The 12,078-nt window shown below is 40.8% G+C and overlaps 1 protein-coding gene across 8 annotated transcripts in view; it reads left to right on the top strand.

Moving 5' to 3' along the window:
• ERC1 (ELKS/RAB6-interacting/CAST family member 1) overlaps positions 1–12,078 on the top strand; it is a 509,051-nt gene that overhangs the window by 474,713 nt on the left and 22,260 nt on the right. The gene's annotated exons all lie outside the window — the stretch shown is intronic.

Here is a 12,078-nt window from a genome sequence, read left to right as displayed (position 1 = left end):
GTTTGTGTGTCTGACACAGTTAGTGCTTCCATGCATAACATACAGCTTTATTGTATTACCATGAAGTCAACCTAACTCGTCAGTGGCAGGGATCCTTATGAACAAGTGTAGTTGTGATGCCAGAGAAACCTTTGCTTTAGCGACAGATTTTCTAAAATTATTATTATGGGAAACAGTTCTTAATGCTGAGTTAGCGTTGTAAAATTCCAGTCAACGTCTAATAAAGATCAGAGGCCTATTCCCTGGATTTGTTATATCAGAAATTAAGCTGAATTCAGCCTGGTTAGAACCAGTATAAGCGCAATAAAGGAAAACATAGGGAGTTGACAGGAAGTATGTTGGTGATTAATTTGGTAGGATACATTCCCTTTGAGTCAGTCCTGAATCAATACATCTGAAGGTTTTCAGGAGCACTGTACTTCTGGATGTGTTCTTTATTCATCAACTCAAGCCTAGCAATCTATTGTCATTAAACAAATTAGGTAGCTTTTTAAAGAGAAGAGGTGTTAGGTGCTGGGTCTTGATCTATAGAAACTGAAATTCCAACTAGAATTTTTCATTGGATATACTCTTTTCTTTCATTTCGTGTCCTATGTATCCTGTTGTATAATGTTGCTATGTTTTGTTGGATAACCACTGCATTTCACATTAAATGTGACTGTATTTTATGTGGTGGATAAGTGATTCCTTTTTATTTGTATATAAAGGTGTTTAACATTAAGAACTTCACTATATCTTACGTTTAAGATTTATAGTTCACTTTTTGTTTTCCCTTCTTATATGTGTTTTTACAAAAACAACGTCTTAAAGAGATATTCAGTCATTAAAAAGCGATGTTTGAACATGTAGCTATAGTGCCTACCAACACAGGTTGGAGGGCAGGAGTGAGAGAAAGACTGAGATATAGAATGTCAAATAAAACTGCTGTATTAATAGTAAAAAACAGTGTTCAAGTGGTAATTGAATTACTGCCATAAAGTGTATCTAGAAACACCAAATTCAAGTAATAAAGAATGCCCCCCCATTATAGTGCAGGGGATTTGCTTTATTTTGTTTTACTCGAAACCTGAGATTCTAAAATGGAAGTGCTTATAAAATGCAAGATGATGATGTAAGTGGGAGCTTCTCTAACAGAAAAAGAGCCTGTCTGGTAAAATAATCCCTTTTCCAGACTTGGCAGGTGTGACATGTAATCTCCTTGCCTCTTATGACTGCCTGGGGTACCTGAGGTTATGTACAGGGAAGAAGAGTCTTAGGAAGACACATCTTTTTTTTTTTTTTTTTTTTAAATAAAAAACAAGCAGCAGTCCGGTAGCACTTTAAAGACAAATAAGCTTTTGTGAGTAAGACCCACTTTCTTGCCATGGGAAGTATAGCAAGGCCTGGTCCCCTTCCATCTCCACTGCAGATAGCTTCAGGAGCAGCCAGAGGTTATTTCTACACAGCAGCTTATTTCCAAATAATGCTGCTACACAAAAAATGCATTTCAGAATAGCACTTAGCTATTTCAAAATACATCTGCTACACATATAGAGCCTATTTCAAAATAGAGCCATTAGATGCACTGTGGCTTATTTCAGAATAGGCGCTATTGCATGTGGTAACAGAGCTTGTTGTGACCTATTCCAAAATACCCTATTTTGAAATACGTGCTATTCCTTGTGAAATGAGGTTTACCAATTTTGAAATCAGTCAACTGATATATTGAATTTATTTCAAAATAACAGTTGCATTATCTAGATGCTTGGTTAGTTATTTCAAAATAACAGTTGTTATTTCGAAATAACTTTGCTGCATAGACCTACTAAGAGTGTCCTACTTATCTCTCTCTTGCTCACCCACAGTAGAGGAGAAGAGGGAGTTGAAATTCCATTTTGGTTGTACCACTCACCGCTGTCAATATAAGGGTAAATAGAAATTGTTGCATTCATGTGCATCCCTCAAGGCACATATTTATGTCTTTAATTTCGTTTTAGTAGCAGTGAAGTTTCAGTATAATAGAATTTGCTCATTTAAAGTGAATTCTCGTATTTTAAATGAATTATATTCTGCATTTACTATTTATAATGTCTTTCATGCCACAGGATACCAAAGCCCTTTATACATTAATTTAAACTAACCTTTCAACACTGCATGTATCCTTATTGAATTTTGAACATATAAAACATAAATATATCGTAATACACATCCTGTGAAAAATAGTGAAGCAAAAATAATAGATTTTGTATAAACTACCTTTTCCTTATTCAGATTGTCCCTTAAAAACTACTTCTGGAGATTCTATATGAAATTATGCAACAGAAACTTTTAATTATTATTTCTTTTAAAAAATTATTTATTCTACTCTGATCTGCATGAGCCTGTACTGAGCTATCATATTATATTACCTAGTTTACAGTCATGCTACTCATCTCTCTTTTCTATTAGCTTGTTATCTTCTTTCTGAAAACAATGAAATCCTTAATGTGCCACAGGACTTCATGTTGTTTTTGCGGATACAGATTAACATGCCTACCTCTCTGATTCTTACCTTCTTTCTGCCTACCCATCATTTGTATTCTTACTTTGAAATCTCTTTAGGGTAGGGTACTGTATTTTAAGGCTCTAAGGTATTATAAGTAAAAATAATTATGCTAATCCCTACACATATTTACAGAGTGTAACTGGTATTTTTAAAATGCAAAAAGAAGACTGAATATTGAGGTTATCCAGTGTAATTAGCTATAGTTATCTACAGATCCACATTTCATTAAAGTTTTGGACTTGGGTGGGTACAGAGAATCTGTGATGATCTACTTCATAATAGAAGATAGTTGTAAACATCTTGATTTTAGCATGCATATTTGTTCCACTTTAATGCTATCTATGTGTGAGTTTGAGAAAAAATCTCCATTACTTTTATACAAAAATAATGTGGTATCAACCAATAGCAATATTTTTGATTTTAGAACAGCAATAAAGGGAGATAAAAATGTCTTAAAAGATACATTCAAGCTTTATATGTAGATACAGAGTAATAATTACAGTGATGATTTCCTTCTATAAACCAATATTTATCCTTGTTATAATCCATTGTAAGAGAAAGTTGATTCTATTGTTTTACTTCCAAGGAAGAATGAAACCTTCAAATCTTCATAAATAATTTTGGCTTAATCCTCAAGTTTTTTTTACAGTCTCAAGAATTGGCCATAATATGATAATCGCAGTCGCCTTACTGGCACCACGTCTCTCATTTGAGCTTCGTTCATTACTGTTAATGCTCTTCTGTAAAACTAGATACGATATAATAGCAACATTCTATAATATGGGAGGTGAAAAATTCCATATATCTCAGTAATTGTCTAGTTTTCTTCAACTTCCCCCAAAATATAATTTGTTCTTTTAGGCTCCTTGTTTGCTATCCTCTAAACATCTTCATTACTTGTTTAGAAGTATCCAGGGATTCCAAAACTTGTTTGATCAGTGCTTCAGTGCTGACTTTCATGCTGTACTCCTCTTTCTTTACTCTTATTTCTCTTCTTGAAATACGTTTAATTTACACCAATCTCCCTAGACTTGTTTTCAGCAGACTTGTTGAGTTGAACTCATCCACCCTACAGGGACCTCCACCAACCTACTACATCTGGTCTTTTGGGAGGGAGTTAACATCTGTCATAAACTGATGCTTATAATAATCTTGTACTTGGTTTTGTACATTTTAATCTCAGTGTAGACCTTGTATCTCCTTTACGGTATCTGTTACATATGAACAGATGTTCAGCAGTACTTCATGTGCTCCTAATCTTGCCTGGCATTTTTGTTGCCTAAAGCTTACTGCACTATTTTCTCATGCAGGATCACCACAAACAGGTGATCGTTTGTTTTGAGAGGCGAGTGCCTGATCTCTGCAAGAGCTACCCACTTCTTCACAAGTACTAGCAATAAGATGTTCAGTTGTCTTGTGTCTTGTTCAATGGATGTAGCATTTATTGAAGCTGTACAGAGAGCTTCCTTTGTATATGAGTTGCGTGTTGCCTGTTATATAGCCAACCCCTTAGAAGGATTCTGTGCGCATCCTTTGTATGTAAAAAGAACCACTCTTAGGAGAAGCTGGGTTCTTTGTTTTCTTGGGTTGGGCTTACTGAACTTCATGAAATCAAACAATTCCACTGAATTACCTTCCTTTGTATATCTGAAAGACACATAAGACTTAACTGAATTCTTCTGCATCGTGTAGTTAATAAGATACCCATTCTTTTTTTAAAGGAATGATCAAAATTAGTGAAAAGATGCAAATGGACTGAGTCTGTGATTGTGAGCAAAGCAGCTGTACAACACAGGGAAAAGTGACTGAACCATATATCTCATGTTTCATCTAACTAGTTCCCTCTTTGTTCTCCACGCTATGTCCTGACCATGCAAGTGTGAAAAAGTACTTGTAACTGCAGGTCCTTTACTGTTCTTTGGGATAATGCTCACAAAGATGGCCAGCGGCACTGACTGTGTTATACTGCACTAGAAATGACAGTTCTTTATTACTGTCATTCATCTAAATAAATACTAACAGTAAATATCTCTAATTTAAAAGGATTCTGGTAAACACATGTTCTCCTTTATTCCAAGCATATTCATATCTGTTGACACAAACCCATTCCTCACAACTATTCTGTTTTCAGTAATGTGCGAGATACTGTTAGCCGGTGGCTGGGTAACGTGCAGTGAGGTACCATCTATGCCCTTGTTACCATCCGAGTCTTTAACTGCTAGAGCGCTGGGCTCCTAGCACTCTCACCTATGGCCAGGCTGTGGTAACCAAACGGTTAAAGTTCTTTTGATTGTGCCGGCTGTGTTGCAGTGACAAAGAGTAACAGAAGTCAGGCTCAGATCTTAACTAGTTACAAGTTTATTAAGCTACAGTTATAAGCGTGCGGTTACAAAAGGCTATTGTTTACTTCTTATATGCTAGCAGAGTACAGGTGTTAACAGGTTACGTTACAATCCAATACAACGACATCTTAATACAACAACATCTATCTATAGAGCTCTAATTCTTTAACTGTGTACACCAAAAGAAGACCTTAATGTGGGTACATTTTACCCTCCTTGCGTCTCTCGATACCAGCGTAGCCAAGCCAGGATCGGTCACTCAATTCCATGGAAAGACGAATACGAGGTTGGGTGTCCCCAGTTGCGGACCTCAGGAGACAGTCACCTGACCCAGCCAGCAGGTAGTTGGTGGGAATGCACTCAGAGTCAGAGTGCTGCTGGGCCCATATTTATACCCCTTGGGTCACGTATCCTCTTTCTTATCTATGGTGCCAGATCGTACTGGTCTGTCTTTTGTGACGCCAGTTTTTACAAGGGCAATTCTTACTTAATTTGCTCTTGTAAGACAGGAGATAAAGAATTTGGGAGTACAGGACATTCTTTTACAAGGGCGGAGATTTCTCTTCTGGGATGGCTGTGTGGGCACATCAAATCCATTAATGCCAGCCAAGGGCAGTTCTCTGAGGCCCTTCGTTAACGGTTAGCCTGCTAGCCCTCTATCTGTGTTTTCTGTTTCTCAGGGTCACGGTGAGCCAGCACATCTGGGCCTCTTTAGGAAGGCATCAAAGACTGTGCTGTTTAACTGCTGCTCAGTGCCCTGTGTGCTCTGAGGCACCTTAGAGGGGAGGCAAAAGCTGGTCTGTAGCGGGGAGATTTTGTCTGGGTACATTCCACCCCCGATGCACCACATTACATCCCAGAACGCAAGGTGGTGGTGATGCCAGCACCTCTTGCCCTCCTTGGAGAAATCTAAAAGTACCCAGTGATCTGATCAGTGTATGGGGAATCGCGGAACTGGTTTGGATCACTTTCCAGCTCAATGTATCAGATTTGCATGGAGGAGATAGCCACATTAATCAGTTGTTTAACAATACATAACGGCATGCAGAAAACAACTACTACAATAAGAACGATTAGAATAGTGGTTACAATGGAGTGCAGAAATGGAGTGAGAGAAAATCCTAATTGTTGAGCTAGCCATTTTAACCATGAGATCTTTCCACTCTTAGTTACAGCATGTAAGATTTTAACTGCATCTTTGATGGCAGATACATCCTGTTCAATCTGTTCTGAGTGTTTACCTAAAAGCAGCAAGATTGGTTAATTACAGCACAAACTCCTCCTTGTTGTGCTAGGACTGCATCCAAAGCTATTCGGTTTTGCAGGGCAAAGTGGGCTATTGACTGCACTTGCTCATTGAGCAGGCCTAAGGCGTCGGCAGTATGGTTAAGGGCTATTTTTATCTGCCCAGAGACATTTACCAGGGCTTGCTTTTAGGGTACTGGGTCAGATCCAGGGGCACAATGGTAGCATTACCAATGCCAAATAGGAGCCTATGGCCGAGAGAAACGTTAATAATATTTCCCCAGTAATTCAAGGATCCCGTATGTGTGTTACTAACCTGTTCAGAATAGGTATCCCAGGCTCCCAATTTCCCATGAAAGACTACAATATAGGTGCATTGGTGATCTTCCAAATGACCTAAGTGAGGCCCAGTGCCCTTGCTTTTAAAATAAATAGGGTACATTTCCCTAGAGACTCCTGTTACGTATTCTACTGGTTGATTCCACATCGTGAGTTGCCATTGTTTACGTCTTCCCCAGTACCTCCCCCCAGAGTCATTTCAAGGCTTATGGTAGTGGACGTCGCTGTCATCAAACCAGATTGGTCCCCACCAGAAGATTTCGCTCTTGTTCCACCAATCGTTCAGGTTCACAGGGACAAACTCAATTCCCAGTTTGGTAGAGGAGTTCAGCAGGGTACACATCCAGCAATCCGTGGCACCAGTGGTGGAGACAATGGACTGGATGGCATTCCTGAGGGGATGCTTAGGTGTGGCAGAGGTCAGCAAGGTAGTCAGGAGGATGACGAGCAGTTCAGGTGCCATGCTGTCATCTGGGTTGAAGGTAGGTACAACACTACTAGGTCTATAGCAATTACTAAGAGGCTATTAGTATTAATATGGCATGTAGCAGCGTGCATGTATTACGTACGTTAAAGTTCTTTGGTGTGTACTGATGTTACAGGTGGCCGTTGCCTTGCTTCCTCCCAGGGAGGTGTGTATTCCAGGTGGTTCCTTCTTTTTCTGGAGAGAAAACACAAGGTCAGCAGGTCTTGGATGTGATCCAAGCCTCGGTAATGGTTATTGGTTCCCTTTCAGAGTCTAAAGCAGTCCACACCCCGCCACTTTTATAGGCATGTAGGACACATGTACGTGTTCCCAGGCTGGGATGTTTGATTACAACAGTATCTCCAGGAGCGTATTTGGAATTCTTAAGTGGTGCATTTGGGGTTGAGGGAACTTTCCACGTAGGGAAGAATCCCTTGCTGATTGGGCTGCCCATAGGGGTCTGCCGATTGTTTAGCCGTTGCACCACTGTATCCAATTTGTCTCCCCATGTACCATCGGTGGGCTTTAGGTGATTCTTTAACAGCCCATTCCAGCGTTCGATCATGCCATTAGACTGAACTCCGTGATGGCAGGCCCACTCTTTTACAAGCTTGTTTTTAAAATGTGAGCCATTTTCAGATTGAATTTCTTGGGGTGCTGGGACAATTGCTGTTAAGCGGTTTAGTCCCATAATTGTGGACAGTCCTGTTGCCAATCAAGTTGGGTATGCAAAACCAATTCCTGAAACAACTTCCATTCCAGTCAGGAGGTACTTACATCTTTGCCTGGTAGTCGGTAGTGGGCCAATGTAATCAACCTGCCAGGTTGCCCATAGTGTTTTCCTATCTCTTAGCCTAGCAAACCGCTGTCCTTCAGCTATGTGTTTTCGGGTTTTAGCACAGATAGTACAGGCTTGCACCAGGTCTCTGGCCTGTTGGTGGGTGATAGGCCACCCCCTGATATGTGCTTGCCGCACCAGCTCGTCACTCCCTGCGTGCCCCAGAGTCTCATGTAGCCATAGGTACAAATGTTCCCAATCTACTTGGGTGGCAGAGATCTGGCCTGCTGCATCTGCCAGGTTATTTAGCTGTGCAGATGGGGTGTTATTCTTTTGGTGGGCTGGCGCATGTCCTATACTTAAGGGTTGCTGGGTGGCATGGTGGTACTCACTAGGCATTCTCACCTTCCATAGGGATTCCTTAATTAAGGTGGAGTTCTGTGCGGTATTAGCTTTCCAGCATGGACATTCCTCTACCCACCCCGAGAACAAACAAACAATAACCAGCACATTTTTAAAAGATTTACATTTGGGTAGTTGAATGAAGTTCATTTATAACTGCAGGAACAGTCCTAAAGGCAGAGATCTGGTTGCCGGAACTGTCTTTACAGGTTTGCCCACGTCGTGGGCTTGGCAGACAGGGCAAGCCAGACAGTAGTTTGGGCCACTGAGGAGAATTTGGAAGCAAACCAATTTGTTTGAACAGCAGTAATGATCCCCCTGCTTCGCTTACAAGAGCCAGGCTGTGGTGCATGCAAGCAAGATAAGGGAGAAGGACCTTGGGCGCAACCAGGCGGCCATCCGGGGAGCGCCAAAGGTGTTCAGGATGCAAAAGACATTCATCTAGTCTCCAGATAGTTTCTTCTGAATTTAGGGCCTGATCTTGGAATAGTGCAGTATCAATAAGGGTTGCAATAGGAGACTGGGAACCTGTAAAAATGGGAAACAGTGAAGTGGCCCAAGAGTGGAAAGGTCTGCAGCTTTTGCTGCTGTGTCAGCCAAGGCATTTAATAAGGCAGCAATATACAGACCATTTTTGTTTTAATTTGTGAGCCCATGTGTATTTTAACTTACCAATATAGACAATTTGATAATGCTATTAATAAGATAAGCACAAACATAAAATACAAAACCACATTCTTCATTTTAAAAGGAGATTCATGATGTTCAGGTTGTTCTTCAGTAACTACCAGCTTTTCTGTGTTTCTGAAAGACAAAAGAATACTTTTCTACCCCCTATTGGGGTGGCAGGTTACATCTTGGAATACTCCATTTACAAATATGCTCAGTTCTTTCTAAACTCTGCAAGCAACTCACTCTGAATTTTTCTTCAGACACTTCAGAGTTAAGGACTTACTTACTTACTCTTTCCCTCAAATCACATGCTTATTTTCCAAAATGACATTTTATTGGATATTACCATTTTAAGTATTACTAATGGGATTTAGTTCTTTTATACCTAAACTTACTGTTTTTCCTATATTGGAAGGTGTCCATATCGGAAGGCATCCCCTCCTTATGGGTGCATCAGCAGGACAAACAGACAGACAGACAAACAACATTACCCCAGACCAGTCACAAAACTAAGAAGCCTCAAACATAAAAGACAAGGAATACAGATTAGTGCAGATTCTAATTGCCAGACATTTGGTACCAGAAAACCAAAACAGCTCTTTGTTGCTGCAAGGGCAAGTTATCAGATTGTGACACAAACACGTGTTAGCAAAACAATTAATGTAAACAAAACTCCATGACATATCCACATACACCACAATATAAATGTTTACATAACTACACTTTGTACCACAAAGAGTTAAAAACTTGAACTAAAGCTTTCAGAGTTGGGCAGTTTCTTCAAGGTCGTATAATCAGCTTTTGTCCAAGAAGCTGTTTCTCACAGCCAGATGCAACTGCTCCAATATTCCTTTTTCCCTTTTAGTTTACAAGCAGTTCTCTGCTTACAGAACTGCACCCATAATTCCTCTGATTGTTCCCAGTTCTTTTCCAACATTTCCTTGTCCCACTTAGGGTCACCCCATCCTTTCTGGGTGAATTCCTTCTCTATTTTACTAAAATCCATGTTGTTTATCGTGACTGGTTTCATTTTGTTACTGCAGCACAGCCTGTGTCACAATCCTGCCAACACTACGCCAATTCTGTTAGCCGGTGGCCAGGTAACGTGCAGTGAGGTACCAGCTATGCCCTTGTTACCATCCGAGTCTTTAACTGCTAGAGCGCTGGGCTCCTAGCACTCTCACCTATGGCCAGGCTGTGGTAACCAAACGGTTAAAGTTCTTTTGATTGTGCCGGCTGTGTTGCAGTGACAAAGAGTAACAGAAGTCAGGCTCAGATCTTAACTAGTTACAAGTTTATTAAGCTACAGTTATAAGCGTGCAGTTACAAAAGGCTATTGTTTACTACTTATATGCTAGCAGAATACAGGTGTTAACAGGTTACGTTACAATCCAATACAACGACATCTTAATACAACAACATCTATCTATAGAGCTCTAATTCTTTAACTGTGTACACCAAAAGAAGACCTTAATGTGGGTACATCTTACCCTCCTTGCGTCTCTTGATACCAGCGTAGCCAAGCCAGGATCAGTCACTCAATTCCGCGGAAAGACAAATATGAGGTTGGGCATCCCCTGTTGCGGACCCCGGGAGGCAATCACCTGACCCAACCAGCAGGTAGTTGGTGGGAATGCACTCAGAGTCAGAGTGCTGCTGGGCCCATATTTATACCCCTTGGGTCACGTATCTTCTTTCTTATCTATGGTGCCAGATCGTACTGGTCTGTCTTTTGTGACGCCAGTTTTTACAAGGGCAATTCTTACTTAATTTGCTCTTGTAAGACAGGAGATAAAGAATTTGGGAGTACAGGACATTCTTTTACAAGGGCGGAGATTTCTCTTCTGGGATGGCTGTGTGGGCACATCAAATCCATTAATGCCAGCCAAGGGCAGTTCTCTGAGGCCCTTCGTTAACGGTTAGCCTGCTAGCCCTCTATCTGTGTTTTCTGTTTCTCAGGGTCATGGTGAGCCAGCACATCTGGGCCTCTTTAGGAAGGCATCAAAGACTGTGCTGTTTAACTGCTGTTCAGTGCCCTGTGTGCTCTGAGGCACCTTAGAGGGGAGGCAAAAGCTGGTCTGTAGTGGGGAGATTTTGTCTGGCTACAGATACTATCAAGTGCAAACTTATCTTTGGTCATATAAATAGCAGGTAGCATTAAAAACCAGTACTTCTGACTCCCACCTGCAATCCCCAACCAGTCTTCCTTCCTGAAAACCAGAAACTGTATTCCCCAAAGAGAGCCTTTATAATTGGTTTTGCCTGTTGAACTGGTCTCATAGGCTACGTCTACACTAGAGAGATTTGTCAACAAAACTCACAGAGCATCCACAACAGAATGCAGCACTTCTGTCAACAGCATTCTGCCATTCCCCCAGGAGGAAGAATGCCTTTCTTAACAGAACGTGTTGACACAGAAAGCCAGTGTGGATGGTCTGGGGGCCCTCTGTAGATAGACGGGGCATCTGGGACACTGGGAAGCCCTGTCTGCTGTGCTTTGAGTTGGTTGCCCTTTCAAGGGAGCAGCCAAACAGTCTGGCCACTTTCTCTCAAGAGAGCAGATCGACAGAGCAATACACTTTCATGTCTGGCTGCAATCTATCAACAGAAGTTTTGTCGGAAGATATCTTCCGACAGAAACTTCTGTCGACAGACTGCTATAGTGTAGACATTGCCTTAGACAGCTAGTTTTCCTTCAGTTGTTGTGTTCAGCTTAGCCCAAAGTAAACAGCTGTGACTCTTGTGGAAGAATGTGAACCAAATTCATTGGCAACATAAATAGAAATTCAAGTTACACATTGGGTAAAAACAAGTAGAAGTGCTAGTGTCAGTGCATACCAGTCTTATATCATCGTGAATGCAAAACAATGCAATAGAGATTAGAAGGGGTTAGCCAAAATGAGTAGAAGATAAAACTGAGAGAGATTGCAGCTACTTTACTCCCATCCTTCCAGCTCCCTTGATATGTAAGGCCATTGGGATAGGATTGTCTTTTATGCTGTTACAGCTTCCACTACAGTTGGCCCCTCTCTTGGTAGGTACCTCTGTAATAAATATTAATTGCTCATTTTGCATGTGCATTGAATGTCAAGTATCCACATGTGACAGAAGCATTTACACTCTGTAACTTACACCACCATTTAAGTCACTATAAGATTTGATCTTCTGGCTCTGAAATGTTTGCTACATCATTTGTATACAGAATCCATAAGTAAGTTAAGCAAGTTTTCCCAAACAAGTGGGAAATTGACATACGCAATTTAGGGACACTCAGTTTATTATTACTAACCATTTTTCCCCTCCTTTTTCC

This window comes from Carettochelys insculpta, chromosome 1 (assembly GCF_033958435.1).
Source record: "Carettochelys insculpta isolate YL-2023 chromosome 1, ASM3395843v1, whole genome shotgun sequence".
NCBI classification, from domain to species: domain Eukaryota; kingdom Metazoa; phylum Chordata; order Testudines; family Carettochelyidae; genus Carettochelys; species Carettochelys insculpta.
The sequence above is the reverse complement of the archived record's forward strand: the minus strand, read 5'-3'. Positions and strand labels throughout refer to the sequence as shown.